The sequence below is a fragment of the Elgaria multicarinata genome, chromosome 3, assembly GCF_023053635.1.
Source record: "Elgaria multicarinata webbii isolate HBS135686 ecotype San Diego chromosome 3, rElgMul1.1.pri, whole genome shotgun sequence".
Lineage (NCBI taxonomy): Eukaryota > Metazoa > Chordata > Lepidosauria > Squamata > Anguidae > Elgaria > Elgaria multicarinata.
The window spans coordinates 41,267,036-41,287,906 of NC_086173.1; the positions used below are offsets into that span (position 1 = coordinate 41,267,036).

The 20,871-nt window shown below is 43.4% G+C and overlaps 1 protein-coding gene across 1 annotated transcript in view; it reads right to left on the reverse strand.

Annotated features, from left to right (window-relative positions):
- The window catches only part of ABCA5 (ATP binding cassette subfamily A member 5), a 70,434-nt gene extending 64,482 nt beyond the window's left edge, over positions 1-5,952 (reverse strand). Inside the window, exon 1 of the mRNA XM_063120055.1 lies at positions 5,877-5,952. The gene's annotated coding sequence lies outside the window, so the exon portion shown is untranslated. The remainder of the gene's footprint in view (positions 1-5,876) is intronic.
- Between the last annotated feature and the right edge of the window lie 14,919 nt (positions 5,953-20,871).

Genomic DNA, 20,871 nt, shown 5'->3' on the forward strand with positions numbered 1-20,871 from the left:
GGTCACCAGAAGCATATCTAAAGAAAGCACGGAGGTGCCATGGAGGAAGCCTAAATGGAGGTCATGGCTCTCATTGGCCTTTCAGTTACCCCAACAGTGGGCATGTTTACACCCCAGGGATCGTCTCGGGATCATCCCTGTGTGCCCACATGACACACAGGGGATCCCAGGGGCAGGGAGGGAAGATCCCTCCATTTCCCCGGGATAACCAGGATGGCTTTTAGTCCAATTTTTCCCACAGTCTCGGGATCGTCCTGAGACCACAGGTGGTGTGGGCAGCCATCCCGTTTTCATCATGGCTCCTCACGAGTAAACACGAGGAGCCGGGAACCAAGCATGGAGCTCTTCAGGCACTCCATGCCCATCAGGGAGGGGGAGGGGAGCGGGACTTTTTTTTTTTTAACCTTTTAATTTTCCCTGGAGCAAAAATGCACTCCAGCTCTTCTCACTGTAAAAAAAAAAAGGCCGCCTCGACAGGCACGATGCCCGGGACGTCGCACGGCCCATGTGGACTGAGGGGGAGGATCTCACAATCAGCATATCGCGAGATCCTTCCCCTCCCCTCCCCTGGTGTAGACATGTATTGAAGCAGAGATAACTGAAGTGATGAGCATGTCACAGCCCTAAAAAATATACCTCCTTGCAAATGTGGTTTTAGAAACCTAGGGATAATATCAAGGGTAACCTCTAGTTTCATATCTAGGATTTTTGATGTGGATAAAAAATATTAGCGGTGGCTCACTCTTACAAGTCTTTGTTTGAATACTTTTCTGCAGAGAAGAATTCCAAGGTCTTGGAATAGTATGAAAATTTGATTTAACTAAGATGTGTAACAGTTTATTCATAACACAATTACATTTCAAAAATGAAATTGCCCTGTATATTCTAACTGCATTTCCTATGCCTTTTCCTATAAAGTGTAATTGTTGCAAGTTAAGCATCTATGTATTTTAATGCTGCCTTGTCATTATCCCATCCTTAATCCAATATATGCACAAGATTAACCTCCAAGCATCTCAAGCCAACTGGCTTTTTAGCAAATGGAACAGAGTTATCTAAGGTCTGCCAATAATGCCAATAAATCAGAGCTTATCAAAAGCTGTACTTTAATCTAAGGGTGATTCCAGTTGGGGGGCTCATAGCAAAACCAATCAAAAGGCATTGTACACCTATTCCATCTTTTTCTTCTTAATAGAGTTTTTATGGTAAAAAATAAGCTGAAAAAGCAGTGGGAATACACATTGGGGTTACAAATTGAAACCAATAATCTGGACCCAGCACGAGCAGACATGCTATCAAGATTCACTCAGTGTTTGCTTACCTCACAGCCCATTCCTCATGCTGTTCCTAGCACTCCCCCATTTCTACTCTGGTGCCTAACCCATCTTTCCAGGATTAGGTTGGGTTCAGACGTCACTTTAAACTATGATGGGTTAATAAGCTATTCACAGTAGCTTATTTTCAAAATAAGTTACTGTTATCTTCCACATGATCAGACAAATAAATAAACTACTGTGTGTAATCTCAGTTATGTCCCTGCCCCACTACAGTCCTCCCACCCCAGAAGTGGTGCTGTTTCACCCACTGACAACATCACAGCAGTCTATTTTAACCTTCCACAATATCCCAATGAGAGGAGAGAGGTTGGGGGTAAAGTACAGGGGTTAATTCAGTGTTTCCAGTATCACCCTGACAAGGGGGTGGTGACTCTCAAGTGCTGGAAGTTTGCAGGATCGGGACAAAACTTCACATCCAGCTTCTCCTGGTTGTGAGACACCCGATGCACTATCCATACCTGTGCAATGCAAAGGAGAGAAAGCCCTGTGAGCACCCAAAAGGGTAGTGGCGCAAATAAACCCTTGGAAGTTTGCAGGAATGGGACAAAATCTCACAGAGATGCCTAGTTTAGTCAGCCAAGTTTTAGCCTAGAGAAGAGCTCCTAGCATTAACACTCCCTTCAGTTGTGAAGAGTTGTTTGTTTGTTTGTTGAATATAGTTTTATGGATTATTTGGCAGATATCTCATCGCAGAGGGAGGGCTTAGAATCACGACAGGTTGACCTTTCCACAAATGGGAACGTTTTTCCCTGAACCACTTTTGCTTCACGGAGGATTCTTCTGAAGAAGTCTTTAGCGAGAAGCTAGCTGAGTGGATCACTTCTCCCCTGCTTTCAGCTCCACCCACTTGACCCTGCAGCGGACTCTGGGATCGGTCAACTCTGTAGTCCCTTCCCCCTCTGAGGAAAGCTGAGTTCCCACAGACGCTGAGTTGTTAGTATTGTCTCTGATAAAGTCTGGTGAAGATTCATCCCTGGTTCCTGAAGAAACTGGGAGAATCTCCTCCCTGCTTCCTGAGCTGGCTGGTAAATCTCTAGTTCTGTTTCTTCTAGTTCACAATTTGATTCTGATTGATAGCCTGAAACCCCTTCCCCAACACAAAGGTGAACACGCCTGATCCTGACACATTGCCACATTCAGAAATGCATCCTTTCTAGCAAGGTCTCCCCACCCCTCGCAAACACACACTGGAAGCCCATTTATCATAAGGGATATGGGAAGGGAACCTCCACTTAGATATGCAGCCACATTTGTGGGGCCGGGGATATGATATATGCGGCTTATAGTCTGTTGGACCTACAGTGAAACCCTATCACACAGTGGGGCAGTAGTACTTTAAGGCCATTGTTGTTGTTTTTCTATTGGACAAGCCGGAAGCTTAGGACAGTGTGCTGAGGTATTTCAGTGTTTTGAGCCAAGCACAAGCACATTTATATTAATCTAGCTTCCCTTCCTTGCAGCCATTCAGTTTCCCCATCATTGCTTGTATCACCCTGGCCTGAATGGAACTGAAGGAATGTGGTCTGAATTGATTACCCCACTGTGTTGCAAGGGTGGTAAAGGCCAGAATAGCCCATGCCCACTGTGGGTTCCAAGATGATATTCAACAGAGATAAAAGTAAAATCTTGCATTTAGGCACAATAAATAAATATAAAACACAAGTATAGGGTGAGAGAACCTGGTTTGGCAGCAGTACATTGGTGTGAACTGTTTTTATAGTGTTTTATAGTATTTTATTGTCCACTTAATGCCTATTTGTATACTTCTGTATTTTTTTTATCTTGTATACCACTTTGAAAGGGTTCTACCCATAAAGGCGACCTAAAAGTAATTTTAGATAAATAAAAATAATTAAATACATGTGAGAAGAACCTAGGTGTCTTAGTGGATCACAAGCTGAATGAGCTAGTAGTGTGATGCAGCTGTTTAAAAAAGGTAATGCAATCTTAGGCTGTGTTAATAGAAGCGCAGGAGATCCCATCCTATTGTATGTTTAGCCAGGCCATATTTATTATTATTATTATATTTGGAGTAGTATGTCCAGTTCTGGCCATTACATTTAAGAAAGCTGTTTACAAACTAGAATATATCTAGAGAAGAGCTACTAAGATGATAAGGGGTTGAGAAACCAAGTCCTACGAGGAGTGACTGAAAGAGTATCTTTAGCCTGGAGAAGAGGAGATTAAGAGGAGATATGATAACAATATCTGAAAGGATGTCATGCAGAAAATGGAGATTTGTTCTCTGTTTCTGCAGAAGGCAGAGTTACAACCAATGGGTAGAAACTGCAAGGAAGCAGATTTTGGCCAAACATTATTTGGAGAAACTTCCTAACTGTGAGAATGTTCAGCAGTGGAACAGACTACCTCATGAGGTGGTGGTTTCTCCTTCACTGCAGATATGTAAGCAGAGGCTAGATGGCTATCTGTAAGGGATTGCTGTAGTTGTGCCCTGCATTGCAGAGCCTGCATTGAGCAGGGCATTGGACTAGATGGTCTTTAATGTCCCTTCCATCTCTAAGATTCTATATTTCCAGAGCGGTAGCCGTGTTAGTCTGTTGCAGCAAAACCAACAAGGAGTCTTCTGGCACCTTAAGGACAAACACATTTATTATGGAATAAGGTTTCATACACTAGAGCCCACTTCATCTGATATATGAAGTATTATCCGAGCCCACTTCATCTTATTATCCTAAGTACATATACACATAATTGGAGGGCAGGGATGTAAATAGTGATGTTAAAAGGAAATGAGATTGAAAAAAAAGTAGTGATTGTTACAGGGAACATTCACAAAGCAGTGCTGGTGATAACACAAACATCATGGCATGCTAATTAGTTTACAATGCTCATTTGCTGTTCCAGTACAATCCTATGCATGCTTACATTATGCCCTGCACCACAGGAAGGTGCAGCATTAATTGAGGACCTGACATGTCAATGCAAGGAAGGGGGGATCCAGATAATTAAAGTGTTTTCCGTTTTTATCTTTTCTTACAGCCTCTCTTCATTTTTAAATTATAAACTCACTTTTAAAACATCAGAGCCCAAATATTTGCATGAGCATGTTTTCGCTACATATCAGCAGTTGAAAATTAGCTATAAATTATATCTGCTCCTCAGATTAAACAAGATGGCTTTTCCTTGTCTACAACTTGATATGGATCCTTATTCCTTTCTATAATCTGAATTTGTGTAGCCAGAATATGTTCAAAGATAACCGGTTATGACCAAACTTGTATCTTAACAATAGCTAGTTACTTGGGCTGTGTCTCTTTAAGTACAGCCTTAAGATCTGTTCTGAAGAGAGCATTAAATTACTGTCTACATGCCAATCACAAGGCACATTGTAATGTATATTTGTTACTTAAGTAGTAAAGCCTCATGGCTTGAATCCTTCTTGATATTCTCTTCTTCTGTCCCTCCTCACCAATCCCCTCTGTGTACACATATCTGTAGAAATGGAATGATACCAACTTTATGCCTAATTAATATGTAACACAATGAGGTTCTGGAAAGGATAAGTGCAAGGCCTGAAGGAGACGAGTATAAAACAACAACAAACCTCTATTACCCATGCATAAATGCCTGCAAATAAAAGGGACCCTTGGGGACGACCAGAAACACACAGCAATTAAAACACAACTCCACCTGCCCCCCATGGATTAGAAAGAGACAACACACGCTGTGGTTTGTGTAGCAGGCAAAGAAATAGGACCCCACAAGGGCAGCCCGGCTAGCTACTGAATTATTAACGGCTCCAGCCAATACACCTGCAGTCGAGCTTCTTACCCAGAGGCTTCCGTCTGGGCTCGCCAAGGGAAGGCGTGCGCCACCATGGCTCTTGCCAGAGAAGAAGCCTGCCTGGGCTTCGCAGCCCTCGGTTTCACACCCACCGACCCACCCCACGGGTTCCCAAGTCAAGGAGGCTGGAAACCAGCCTTGAAAGTGGAGCACTGGGGCGGGAGGGGGGCTGCTAGACTCTCGCTCATCTTGGCTCTCGCTCACACGCCTTCTCTTTCCTTCCCACCCACCCCCGTGCTGCATCTCTCCTGCCTTCTCCAGCACCATCGCTTCCTACCTCTCCACTGTTTCTGAACTGCTTCCCTTTCGACCCACACCCCATCTTTGGCTCCCCAGTCTTTTCGTTTCTCAACCGCTCGCCACCACCACCACCCTCGCCTGCGCGCATTTCCCATTTCACTGCACTGGTCCCCCCCCCCCCTCCCTACCTCCCCGCCCTTCCCTCTCTGGCCCTCTCCTGCCTCTCCACACAGCCCCCCTGACGTACGGCGCTGTCGTGTGTGCGTGCTTTTCCTCTCAGCGAGCCCTCGGCGTTGCAGGAGAGAAGCCGCAGCCCCCAGTTCCCTACCCGGCAGCAACTTCGCTTCAGGCCCGCTGGTTAGGGTTGAGCGTCGACGGCGGCAGAGGAGACGCAAAATGCGCCGCTTCTGCCGTTGTTCGGCTTACCCACCTTCGTCCCTCAAGAGAGCCCAGGCAGGCAGGCAGGCAGGAAGGCCAAGCTGCCGAACCGCCTACCTGCTCTTCGGGCGGGGCGTCTTAGTTTCTCCTCTCGAAGCAGCAGGGCCTAAGCCGTCGGCAGCGGTGTTGCTGCAGCGAGTCAGGGAGCCGTTGCCGCCGTCCTCTCCGCTTTTGCTTTGTCTTGTCCTCTGAGGAGAGGGAGCGCCGGCTCTTGTCAGGAGCAAGTTTCCCTCCCCGCTGCTCAGGCAGAGCAAGTCATTCCCCTCCCTCTTCCCCCTCGATCCAGCCACTCCAACGAAATAAAAAATAAAACGCGACACGCTTGGGCCTTAAAGAGAAAATACAAATTCTTCGGAAACCATCCAAGTCGAAACAAGGCCGGATGGAATAAGAATGTCAGCGCACCAGTGGCTCTTCACACACGCACAGGCACTTAATACGTACCCGCAATATACATGAATGTACAGCCCAGCCAGCCAGCCACGCACGCCATCCTGTGTGTCAGAATTGTCTGCACCACAGAAAATTACAAGATGGGTGTGTGCATTAAAAGAACAACCAGTACTTGTTCTAAAGTTACTAATAATAATCAGAATCGATATATGTGCATAGAAAAAGGAGAATGCTGCTCCAGTGAAAATGTTTAATACCAAATGCAGCTGTAAATAGAAACAGCCCAATCCTCTACGCGTCTACTCAGAAGTAAGCCTGGCTGAGTTCAATGGTGTTTACTACAAGGTATAGGATTACAGCCTTAATAGGGCAGATCTGGGTGTCATGCAGTCCAGTCTGATCCTATACACATTTAGAGACAAATCTACTCATAAGCAGGACCAGCATCAAGGAAGGCATGGCTGGGCACCTGTTGAGGGGCCACACCTCAGCAGGGAACCACTAAGAAGAGCCTCCTGGACTTGCTCCTCCTTTTCACTACTGCAACCTGCTTGTTCGCCAGCCTCTCAGTCTGGCCCAGATAATGGTGGTGGTGGTGGTGGTGGTGAAAAGGAGGAGCAACAGATGCCACTGCCTACTTGTTCTCTGGGCCCCACCTGTCAAGCAAGCAAGGGGTAGTACTGATGATGACAAAGGGCATGAGCAGCAATAGCAGCTAGGGACAATGGCAGTAAGAATGTAGAGCTCCATCACACCCGCGATTTATCACACTCTCACCATGCCTGCTTTGTGTTTTTGCAGCGTGGTACTCACATGACGTGTCTGTCCTGCATTCATCTTGCCTCTTCCCCTCCCTTTCCCATCTTATTTTGGAGCGGGGAAACTCCGGTTTCCCCCCTCCCTCTGTGCGCAATAAAGATGCTCCTCCGTCCTTGCGCTATATCAGACCATCCTGTTTTTGTTGGGGTTGGTCTCACTGACAAAAGAGGAGGGCAGGGTGGTTTCAGCACCAGGTCAAGACTTTTCTCTTCTCCCAGGCATTTAACAGCATATGCTGAGTTTTAAAACTGACCCCAGAATAGTTGTTTTAAATGGATATTGTCTGTTTTTATGCTTTTTATGCTTTTAAATTCTATATATTTGTTTTTAATGTTCACTGTTTTAATCTTTGTGAACCGCCCAGACAGCTTCGGCTATGAGGAGGTACATAAATGTAAATAATAATAATAATAATAATAATAATAATAATGGAACTGTATTAAATGTAGTGTCCAATTCCTGACAAATCTGAGCAACTTTATCTTCAAAGTGCTGTGCAAACTTGTCAAGTGCTACCGAGGGTTCCACAGCCTCTTGCCCTGGCCCAGTGTGTATCAGGCCACGAACTACCTGGACAATCTCTGCTGGATGACACTGAGAAGATGAAATGCTGGTGGGAAATAACTGTCTCTTTGCCGCCCTCACCGCCACAGAGTAGTGTTTGATCAGACTCAGCATGAGTTTTCCTCTACCTACATTCTAGCCGTCTCTCCAATTGCTTCATTGCCCTAAGCTCAGGTGTATACCAAGGAGCTGGCCAGGCTCTGTTCAGGGGGAGAGCGTGCTTGGGCATGATCCTGTCAACCAACCCAGTCATCTCTGCATTCCACAGAGCAACTTGGACTTCAACAAGAGCACCAGCCATATCAGCAGGAAAATCCCCCAAAGCCCTCTGGAATCCATTGGAGTCCATTAGCCTCCAGGGGTGGACCATTTTAAAAGGCTCCCCACCCTTGCAGAGGGGAAAGACTGCTTAGAGAGTCTAAACCTCAATAGAAAGTGATCTGACCATGACAAGGGGAAGATGTTAGTTCCCCCCACTTTCAGATCACCATCCTCCTACTCAGTCAAGAAAACCAGGTCAAGCATGTGTCCTTTTAACATGCATTGGGCCATGAAGTCCTGAGCCAGCCTGGATATAGAAGTTGAGATCCTCCAGAACCACCATTCTGAGGGTCCTCAACACCAAATCTGAGACAACCTCTGTCAGCTCAGGCAGGGCAACTGATGGGCAGCAGGGTGGACGGTACACCAGCAGAATCCCTAATCTCAGGTACCCAACACAAAGTAGAGATACTCAAGACCTGCACTCAAATGAACAAGAAGCCTAGAGAAGGAGATCATGTTTCTATAGACCATGGCAACCCCCCCTCCCCAGCTCTCAAGTCAGTGCTGGGACTGCATCGAGTACCCAGGTGGGCAAAGCTGGGTGAGAGTCACCCCTCCCAGTACATCCATCCAGGTCTCTGTGATACATACCAGGTTGGCCCCCTCATCCACAATCAGATCATGGATGAGGGAGATTTTGTTTTGGACTGACCTGGCAGCAGCATATCTGAGGGCAAGCTGGTAAGGCCACCAGAAGCCATCCGGTTGGGGGAAGAACCAGAAAAGGAGATAGCTGTAAGAGATCTAGCCCCTCTTTTCCTCATCTGGCTTGTTGTTCTGCAAACACCATACCTCCCCTGTTAGGAAAATTTCCCCAAACCCAGTAGGGAAGGAACGAGTCCAGACCGGTCCAGATGCAGAGGTTTTATTTTACTCTCTGCCCATCATTCACATACAGCGTACTTTATAACATTCCATGTCCCTCCAATGAAATCATTAGATTCCCTCCTCCCATCCCTTATTGATTACAAGTTTTCTACATGTTCCATAAATGTAACTATTCTTCTTAAAACAATGCCATATATTGTGACAACTATAACCGGTACATGTAACTCTCTGTTCTTTGATAAGCCCCCTCCTCTCAAGGGCAATAGGAAAGTTTCTCCAGCCTGCTGAGCTACTTCCAATGCCCCTTCGGGGGAGGGGAAGTTAGGTGATAACCACGTGTGTGATACGCCTTTATGTCTGTGTGATATAGAGCTTTGGTTCCAGGCCCCAAGGCTCTTCAAACATGTCATAGGAAAAGTAACTTTTGACCGGGGAGATTAGAGACGCAGGAAGTGAACGCAGAGGTTGGGATAGCCTTGAATCGGCCAGCAGAAAAGGTCTTTGTGTCTCCAAATTCAAAAGGAGAGAGGGGAGGGGGAAGGGGATCAGAGTGTTTGTTGAATGTTTATGCACTTTTCCACATCAGACAGAGGATTTTAATGGGGTACTTTCAGATTTCCTTGTCACCCCCTACCCATGACCACAGTTCTGTGGACACCCCTTTGTCCCCATGAGCTCCCCAGGCACATATTTTAAAAGTACAATTTATAACATGAAATAAAATAGTATAAAATGCTGCAAAATTGCTGACAGTGCTTGTTTCATGCTGGTTGTAGAAGTCCATAGGCAATAGGAGAGTCTCCTGTGTGCTTTTCAGTGTGACTCGAAGTGCTCACTTAGCATCGCCAAGGCATGTGCAGAGGCTCTGGCAGTCTTGCCCTTAAATACCTGTGGGAGGATAGGAGCAGCTGGTCAGCAGATGTTTCAGCTGATAATGCCCATCAGGTGGGGAGGGGGTAGCAATAGAAGGCAGGCTTCTGCTGTGGTGGATTCCTCCTCCACCCCAAACACACTCCAATTTGTGCACAGCGCACAGATGTGAAAGTGCCCAGTGTTAGCCTCGCTAAGGAAACAGAGGGGGAAACCACGGACTCAAAGCGGTGGGTGGGGGAGTAGGTGTGATGGCGCTCGTAGACTCGCTGAGGGAGCGGGATCCATTGAGCATGCCTTGTCCAAGGGCCCTCGAAAACCTGGAGCAGGCACTAGTGTGCTTGTAAGGAGGATTGCGTTCTGAGGCTTTTAGTTCTGTTGTTTTAAATCTGTTATGGTATTTTAAATCCCCACGTTGCTGCTAGGTTTTATTTTTATACTGTACTTTTAAACTTTTAAATCTTATATTGTATTTTATGCTATATTTTGTAGTTTTAATTGTTGTGATCCCCCCCCCCCGAGCTTTGGCTATTGGACAAAATAGAAATGTAATAAATAAATACAACTGTGACCAGTCAGACTGCATTAACCTCTTCTCAGAAATGTACCTCCACATTCTGTACACAAGCCCATTTGTCTTCTCTTTAGATCTAAATCTAGGCTCTTCTCTTTCAATTTCACACAAGTCCACAAAGTGTCAAACAATACATTAGTCAAGGCAAGAGGGAGAATTTGCTGCCAATTCAAGACAATTTGGGAGGAGGGAGACTTGTTCTGAACTGCTGAAGATAGGATTTCTTGAATGTAGAAAAAGCTTATTAATTCCAGATTCTGGGGGAAGTGTTAATGGTTGATGGACATAATTTATTTCTATTACATGATAAAAACAGTTTGTCATCTGAAGTTTAGGTAAACAAAAGCACCTTGATTAGAAATCATGTTTAATTTGTATATTATTTTATTAGCTAAAACAAAGCAAACAGGCTGGATGGATTTACATTGTTAACCAGGGGTGTGCTCCACTCTGTTATGGATCCCCGGATCTGAAGTGGAGCAGGCCAATCCGGACCTCTGAAGCCCAGTTCCAGAGCGGATCAGGGGAGGTCTGGATTGGGATCCGAAGTGGTTTGGGAGCCCTGTGCACAGCCCTATTGTTAACATATCTCTCATTCCAAAATGTAATAAATAAAACCCAACTTTTAACAAACTTTAATGAGCTATCTTAACCATACATCATGTTTTGACATGTAAACAATATCCCATATTCAGAAATACCAGTCTAATAAAAGTGAAGCGTTATTGTTCTTTCAATTACTAGTAACTGACATTTGAACCATTGTGTATATTTTATAACATTCCATAATTGGTGTTATCCAAGACCTCTGCAAACAATCAATCAGGACAGATAATACGGTCGATCAATATGATGTATCGTGTAGTTTCCTTTTTTGTTTTTCAGCCAATGCTCAATAACTGAAGAATTCCAGAAAAAATATGCACAATAATCTCTTTAAGAAAATTGCCTCTCCCACAACTAACTCCATATATGCAAAGGGCAACTTTGGGATACAACATGGGAGTGATAGGGGTATGCTGTTCAATTTTTTAAAAAGTAAAAAAATTCCACTGGGCATGCCCAAACCCTTGCACACACCTAAAGTAGTTCTCAGGACCTTCTCCAGTCATAGTTAACATGGATTTATGCTTCGTGATCCAGATAATACTTGTTTATAATAGGTTTGCTAATAACAATTAAAGGGATTAGTGCTACAATCATATACATTGAACTCAGTGGTAGGGATGTATCAGTTTTGTTAAATCCATTCCATTTGGATTTAACAGATTTTCAGCCATCTTTCGAACCATCCCTCTAGCTCTAAACCAGTTGTTCTGTTTGAAGGTCATTAAGGGAGCAATCCTATGGTCCTTAGGTGAGCATCCCAGGCATTTTAGGATTGTTCAGAGTCCTCCTTCCGAGGTCAGGGGCAGTGCTCTGATCTCAGAATGGGGAGTTGGAGATCTGACCCCTGTCTAGCAAAATCTGCAGGTCGGGAGGACAGGAAGGTGATCCTCCCGCTCCATGATTGGATGATAGAATGCCTCTGAGTTCAGGAGCTTCTGATCATCCATAGGCTTGTGCCCTAACTGGATTTTCAAGTATTTTCAATTAACTCAACTAGTTCCACATTTCTGAGGTCTAAAACAACAACCCTTAATCGGAAGCAGTCTGTTTGCTTGAACATGTGCAGATGTAACTCCCTATATTATTAATTACAGTCACTCCTCAACAAATACCACTGATATTCTCTCCCTTGACTCTTCCATCCTGTTGGATAACTGATGTTAACAAGTGTGAGTGGCCAGTGAATGATCAAAGAAATGACTGGTATCCTGGCCGACCGTAATATGTGAATGAGCTGTGTATGTGTGTGTAATATACAAATAGGCCACTAATTAACAGTACTTAATTTACTTTCCTTTTGAACTATCCTGTTTTAATAATACAGAAAAAAGAAATAACCAAAAAGTGAATCATACAAAATATAGCATGGGGTAGAAAAGTTTCCTATAAGACTAATATAATACAAAGTTTTTAAAAATCTGTCATTTGCACAGAAAACAGCTGACCAAAAAGATTCACATTTCTTGTAAATGTAGTTGGACAATACTCTGGTATTGTGAGGCAGGTGGCCCTCCAGATGTTGTTAGACTACAACTCCCATCAGGCCCTGCAAATATAGCTAATGTCAGGGGTAATGCCATCTGGAGAGCCAGAGGTTCCCCACCCCTCTTGTAAAGTACCAGTGAGCTCAACCCCAAAAATCTGGCACCAACACCCAGGCACCTTACTCGCTGCATCAACAGGACAGGTGGAGGCTGGCCTGAGCCTTGGTGGTTCACAGCATCAGCTTACCAATGAGAGGAAGGGAGTCAACCAAGAGGAATCAGGTAACTTGCGGGGAAATTTGCTGGAACCATGCAGTCCCTATAGGCTGTCCATGTGGCCCTGCCACCCCAATGACTGTTGCCACCCCAATTCCTCCCCTGCCCATGCTGCTACATAGGGCACAAGGAGAGTCTTCCCCATGTGCTGTGTGTAGCAACAAAATTCGGCTCCTGTCCTGTCAGCCCACTGATCAGGTCCTTGGCCGGTTTACAGGAGCTTGCTTCTGCTGGAAAACAAGTGCACTAGGAGAACTCTCCTCAAGTGTCTGATTAGGTTCTGTTGGAAAAGAGGGGAAGTAGGAATGACTCTCCCTGCATGCCCTGTTCTGAAGCAGAACCAGTCCTGTGCACCCATTTCCAAACAAAACTGGCTGATTCTGCTGGAGAAAAGTTGTGCAGGGATGACTCTCTTTACACACCCATTTCCCAGCAGAATCTACTGCCATCAGCCTGCCTGTCAGGTTCTGTCCCACAGCACCACCTGGCGGCCGCAGTGCACCTTGCTGGCCACAGAATAGTTGCAGGACCCAGGCCCATGTCAGCAAGCACTCCCAGATGGGCTGATGCAGACCAGCTGGGAGCAGCCAGGAAAGGGCTATCTAAGAACTGCATGTCCACCCCAGCCTTTGCCACAGCAACGGTCTCCTGTGCCTGCTGTAGCCCGTTCCTGACTTCCTGTGACTCCAGACCTTGCCTTTGTCTCTGCTTGAATCCTGTTGCTCCTTGCCTCTAAACTAGAGTGACCATACAAAAAGGAGGACAGGGTGCCTGTATCTTTAACAGCTGCATAGAAAAGGAAATTTCAGAAGGTGTCATTTGTATATATGGGGAACCTGGTGAAATTTCCTCCTCATCACAACAGTTAAAGCTGCAGGTGCCCTGCCCTCTTTTAAATCTGGTCACTCTAGTACAGCTCCTGCAGCTTTAACTGCTGTGATGAAGAGGGAATTTCACCAGGTTCTCCATATATACAAATGACACCTGCTGAAATTCCCTTTTCTATGCAGCTATTAAAGATACAGGAGCCCTGTCCTCCTTTTCATATGGTCACCCTAGTCTGAACCCTGCTTGTCTCTGGACCATGCCTTTCGCCTCCAGCCCTGCTTGGATTCTGTTTTGCTTTGGACTCTGAACCCTACTTGCTTCTGGACCTTGCCTTTGCCTCCGGTCCTGCCTGGACTCTGTTGCCAGTTCCACTGCCATCCATCCTGGCCCCGGCGTTCCTGCGCTGAGACCTTGCCGCCCACACCATGGACCCTGACACTGCCAAAAGGCTGTAGATTTCCCACATAAAATTTGTATGCAAACTTTCCTAAGTTTGGATCCCAAGTCTAAAATGTGTTACTATGAATAGCAGAAGCAGATTCCAGGTGCCTTGCCCTGCCCCCCACTCTTCTCTGGAACCCAACCCAGCCCTGACAACACCTGTTTCTGGCCCATCAGTCCTCATATACTTGCTAGGGTGACCATATGAAAAGGAGGACTGTATCTGTAACAGTTGTATTGAAAAGGGAATTTCAGCAGGTGTCATATGTATATATGGAGAAATATATACATATTTCTCTGGTGAAATTTCTCTGGTGAAACTTCCTCTTCATCACAACAGTTAAAGCTGCAGCTGCCCTGCCCTCTTTTAAATCTGGTCACAGTATAGCTGTAGTATAGCACCTTTAATTGTTGTGACACCTGCTAAAATTCTCTTTTCTATGCAACTGTTAAAGATAGGGTGACCATATGAAAAGGAGGACAGGGCTCCTGTATCTTTAATAGTTGTATTGAAAAGGGAATTTCAGCAGGTGTCATATGTATATATGGAGAACCTGGTGAAATTTCCTCTTCATCACAACAGTTAAAGCTGCAGGTGCCCTGCCCTCTTTTAAATCTGGTCACAGTATAGCTGTAGTATAGCTCCTGCAGCTTTAACTGTTGTGATGAAGAGGAAATTTCACCAGGTGTGACATGCATATGAATGACATCTGCTGAAATCCCCTTTTCTATGCAACTGTTAAAGATACAGGAGTCCTGTCTAACCTACTGAGCCTGGCATTTATTTATCCATGAAATAAAAGGGAACTGTTGTTTAATAATGGAATCTGAGCAAGTCAGCAAGCCCGCTAGAAATCCACACTTGGTGTATGAGGTTATCCCTTAGTGTTAAATTCCAAACATACTGATAACACTACTAAGTGGTTGGCAACTGAGGCCTTTTCCAATGACTGGATATTTCCATTTCAGTTGCCAAGAGTATGATCACCATGGTTTTCATTATATGGAGAATATTGAAGATCCCCTTCAAATATATTTAATAAAGGGATAACCATACTGTGAAGTATTTTACTGATCTCACTATTTACCAATCCCAAATACTGACCTATGATACAACAACTTCGCTACATATGCAAGAAAGTATGTGTTTCGCTATATTCCCTCCTACACTGGGAAGTAGATTTTTATAAATGTGTTGCAGTTTCACTGAGGACAACTAACAATGATGGACTCATTTCAACTAGTGTTCTCTAAGGCAGGCTGAGACCGTTCTGAAAGGCTGTTTTCACCGGATGATTGCTTTCCCCCCCTTGCAGACAAAGGCTTCTACAGATTCACTTCCCATGCAAATTTCAGCCTTTCCATGGTGTTGTAGCACATTATACATTCATTACCAAAAATTCAACATTTGTTAGTGGCCAAATAGCCTGTTTTCTTATTGTATGACTTATAATACTTAAAAAAAAAGGATTGATATGTGGAGGGGCAAACAAGGGGGAGTGCAACTCCAGATTTATTTATTTTTTTCAGAGCAGGAGGAATGAAGTCATCTGTCAGACAGTCAGGGTAATTGATGGATTCCCCTTGCCTGGTCAATGCCTGCCTAGTCAGAACCTGGAGATAATATGGAGGAGACGTTCATATTGTTGATTTGCCTTTGCCAAGTGATATGATGGTTTCAGTGGCCCTATGACCAAGAAAATAGAACAAGAAGATGGAAGAGCAACAACTGTCTGCTTTTTTTGAAATATAAAACACAGCTGTTAACTTACAGCTGTCTCCATCCTGATTCCTTGATTGGTGGGGGAAAGCTGTGGAGGCAGCTTTTATATTAACAAAGCTGGAGGTAAACTTCGATCCTAAGTTAGATAAAAGGAAGAGTCAATATATTATATGAATTTTAGCATTTTTCTTATGGCCAACATGGCTGCCTTTGTATTTTTGTTTATTTGTTTTGTGTTTGCACTTCTAAGCTTATGCAACTCCTCAGAGATAAATGGCACTGTCCCCTAGGGTAGTTCTATGGTTACTCATGCATACATATCAAGCCTATTAAACATCAACTGGGAATAAAACCAGTTTCATCCTTATTAATATAATGTTCAATAATAGCATTGATTCTTTTTGGAAAAGTTTAGCAAGGTGATTGGCCTGTAAGATCCCAAAGACATCTCCATCATTGTTTAGATGAAGAGTTAGTAAATCCTGGAATCCTAAATCCATCTAATCTTAGTGATTTTTATTTATAACGTTTGGGATTACCTCTTCTGGAACTCTTTGATTTAGATGCTCTGCAATCAACAACAGGCTCTCCAATCTGCCCAGGTAAAGTATTAGAACTGTCTCTTCACTGCCATTTTTAAAAAAACGCATGTTCGTGGGGCACCCGGCGCTAAATCATTCGTAGACGACCTGATTCGTAGTTTTGATATGACATGTTTTCATGGATCTTGCCAATTTCAAGAGCTTTCACTTCTGCTCTTTTCCCAATCAACCGCTGATAGACTTCTTCCACGGACCAGATTTATCCTCCCCTTTCTAAACTTCCTTGAAGGCTACACGGAAGAGTTCAAAAACAGGTGGTTGCTGGCAGATACGGACAACTTTGCAAGCTGCAGGGTGGCCCTATTTGCCCTAGTGGCATTAAAGTTAAGGAGAGCTTTTGTGGTGGGTCTGGATTCTGACCTTGGGTAAGGTAGATAATAACACAAAGAGTATGGCATTGATTCAAGATAATGTGTTTTATTGCTGTTCTATTTTGCTTAATGTGTTAACTTGTTTTACTGTTCCAGTGGTTTCAATCAGATTAATGTTTTAATGTTTTATGATGTTGTGATGGCCATTGGCTACAAACAATAAAGAAATGAATGAATATTAGCACTTTCCAGATTTCGCTTATTAGTGTACTAAAGTCACCGATAGAAATCAGCAGAATCTGCATCAATATTTGTTGCTTTATGGAGGTTAAATCAGCTGAGGTATAGCACACTTTTGTTCTCAAACAGTTGGCCAACAATTTTGAGTTTTCGTAGTACTCATATTCATCGTAGTTTTGATATGACATGTTTTCATGGATCTTGCCAATTTCAAGAGCTTTCACTTCTGCTCTTTTCCCAATCAACCGCTGATAGACGCCTTCCCCAACAATTCCAAATACCTTTTTATTTCATTTCATTTTATTTCTAGAGCTATAAACTCTTCTACCAATCTCACTTGAGCTTGAATATAACTCTCTTGTGTGAAGCTTGAATATAACTCTTCTGCATTTGTGCTGTCAAATTCCCAGGGTTTTCTGGCACTCTGTGGAGGCTTCTAAATGTCATGGAATGTGATGCTAAGCAACAAAGCGTGCACACAAACAAGGAAAATGTGCAGGTGTATAGGAGTTGGCATACTATGCATGTGAATTACAATCCCATACCATGGAAAAGTCCCTATCGATGTGCATGGAGCAGGCCTTGGGTCAGATACAACAGCACTAATTGTGCCCTTGGAGCAGAGCTGAGTCCTTGAAACTTGATTGTGAACATTCTGACAGAAAAGTTCTGGAGCATAGCACTGTTTGGCTGTAATACAATAATGTTATACAAAGGACAGAACAATTCAACAACATATTTATAATGTTTTATCTTATTTTAACCTATAATATACCCATTGAGCACACTTTTAAAATGGATAATAGTTCACTTTTTTCACCATATGTATAATTCTATAAATATTGAACTTCAGCATTCAATATGTCTATATATTTGCTAGTATAAGTGGATTTTTAAATTCTGAAAACCATAGAACTGGGGACTCAGCTTTGTACGAGACCCTGAAAAACTAAATAGATTTATGGTGTTTAAAATATGAATGATTGATTGATTGCATTTTTATTCCGCCCAAAAGCCGAAGCTCTCTGGGTGGTTCACAAAAATTAAAAAAATTCAAAGTATAAAACAGACAGTATAAAAGCATGATATAAAATACAATATAAAAGCACAACCAGGATAAAATCAGCAGCAGTGCAGTAATACAAATTTACAACACAAATTTAAAACAGCAAAGTTAAAATTAAGTTTATTATTATATTTAATTGTATCCCACCTTTTGCCCAATACTGGGCCTCAAGGAGGTCTTACAAAATTTTAAACATATACATTTTAAAACCTATGAAAAGAAATATACAAAGTTAAAAATGACAATATTAAAACATAAAACATTTTAAATACATGACAATTTTAAAAGTCCTTAGCATAGATGGAGGCCCAGATTAGTTGCCAAAGGCCTGCTGGAACAAAGAAGTTTTCGCCTGCTTCTGAAAGCACATCAAGGAGGGAGTCAGTCTAGCTTCCCTGGGAAGAGAGTTCCAGACCACTGGAGCAGCCACCGAGAAGGCCCTCTCCCATGTTCCCACCAAGTGCGCCTGTGAAGATGGTGGGACTGAAAGAAGGGCTTCCCCAGAATATCTCAAGGCACGGGTATGTTCATAAGAGAGAATACAGACTTGCAGATAACCTGGACCCAAGCCATATAGGGCTTTATAGGTCATAACCTGGATCTACACCAAGCAAGATAAAACACTTTGAAAATGTTTTGAATGTATATGGAGTGTGTCCTGGCCCCCAACAGTTGTCAAAATTGTTACAAACCATTTTTAAGCAGTAGTGTAGATCCTGCCCAGCACTTTAAATTTAAAACAGTAAAGTTAAAATTAAGTTTATAGACTGTTAAAATGCTGAGAAAATAAAAAGGTCTTCACTTGGCATCTGAAAGAATATAGTGTAGGTGCCAGGCGAACCTCCTTAGGGAGCTCATTCCAAAGCCGGGGTGCCACAGCAGTAGTGAAGGCTGTCCTCCTAGTATGTTCTATAGGGTTTAGTTTATGCAATACCTTAACACTGCAATCCTGTACTCACTTTCCTGGGAGTGAGTCCTATTGAACTGAATGGGGCTTACTTCTGAGTAGACTTGCATAGGATTGCACTGCTTACCACCCAAACAAGGCTGAAAATTGAACAGCTAATGAGTTTGTCAATTTGAAGGCTGCCAGTGCTAGCTGAGCTAAACCAGCTTTAAGGCACTGGGTTATGAAAAATCTTCGGCATGCTGGGAATTAATGTTAAAAAAACACTTGAAACTTAAGTACATCAAATGTAACCGAGGCAATAGAAGCCATTTAATCTGGAACAGGGCAAGAGGTTGGAGGACTGCCATATTTAAGCATGTGAGGACCTAGTTTATTAAAGGTACATTGTAATTATATAAATACTTCATTGATCTCAGGAGGTTTAATTTTATACTTCAGTGCTTCTAGGAGCAATACCCAAGTGGCTGCAAGTATTATTCTTCACATTGTCAATGAAAACAACTCAAGGGATACAGAAGCTTGGGTCCCCAATATGAGGAGGGGGGAACCTTAGATCTGTTCCAATTGATATACTTGTACATGGGAGCTGCTAAGTGAGCCAGTAGTGTTGTGTAGTGGTCAGAGACTAGGGCAACCTCGGTTCAAATCCCCATTCAACTTTAAAACTCACTGGGTGACTCTGGGCCAGTCAGCATCACTCTCGTCCTAACCTACCTCACAAGGTTGTTCTGAGTATAAATAGGTATAGTGGGGTCATGTATGTTCCCCTCTAAACTCCTTGCTGCCTGCAGTGGGGCCAGCATTATATGATGAGGGGCTTAAAAAGTTAAGGTGCCACAAAGAACACTGCCATACGCAACTGCTTTTTGGCATATGAAGAGCTCTGTCATTTTCTTCTGTCTCTCTGGTAACCAGCTACACTCACTCCCATTCTACCCCCTCCTGACAGCCCACTCCCACCCGAGGTTCATTCTGTCCTCCAAATCCTTGCAGTTGCTTCCTACCTCCCAGCATCTGCCACCTAAGATGGCTTCCTCACTCTGCCTCATGATAGAGTTGGCCCTGCTTAAATGGTGTGTGTGTGTGTGTTTCTAAATATGGGCCCACTGGCAGTTTTTTTTAAAAATTAACGACTGGTTATTATAATATTACTCTCGAAAAGATATGCTTTCATTCTGGTAACCACTACAGAGTTGCTCACATATACATGTTGGGCAGAAATACCACTGAGTCTGTCCTGCCTTAAGCTCCTATAGGTTGATGCACAAGAAGGAGTCTTGTAGCACCTTAAAGGTGAACACATTCATCATAGCATAACCTTTCATGGACTAGAATCCACTTCATCAGATGCATGAAGCATTATTATTGACTGGCATAGCAAGGGCATTCCAATGGCTAGCAAATCTTCTCTGTTGGCTGTGCTGAAAGACCAGCCTCATTAGGCTTTCTCTTCCTCATCTGTTGCCATTTCATTAGGCAGAAGCAGGAGCAGCAAAATGGGTAGGAGGGTCATGCAAGCGGTTCTGTTGAATGAAGAGTTGGCTTCATCTTTCCCTGAACAATTTCATTCTAGATTAGGGTGACCATATGAAAAGGAGGACAGGGCTCCTGTACCTTTGACAGTAGTATTGAAAACAGAATTTCAGTAGGTGTCATTTGTCTATATGGGGAACCTGGTGAAATTCCATCTTCATCACACCAGTTAAAGCTGCAGGTGCCCTGCCCTCTTTAAATCTGGTCACTCTAGTATAGCTCCTGCAGCTTTAACTGCTGTGATGAAGTGGGAATTTTACCAGGTTCTCCATATATACAAATGACACCTGCTGAAATTCCCTTTTCTATGCAACTATTAAAGATACAGGAGCCTTGTCCTCCTTTTCATATTGTCACCCTATTCTAGATGGTCATTATAAGAGCACTTTAACTTTAAGCATTGGTGTCTGAGTTTGCTTATTTCTTCCTTCCCCCCTCCCATCACCTTTTTCTCTGGTTTAATATATTGACTGTAAGCCTGTAGGCAGGGACTGTCTTGTTTTTATTGATTGTATGTAGACTTTTTGGCTGAGGAGCAAGGTAAAAATGTTTTAAACAAACAAATAAATACATGGAGGAAAACTGTAAACAGAGGTTAAATTACTATTACTAAATTAAAATTAAATTACTAAAAATGTAAAAAGAGCACTATTGCTA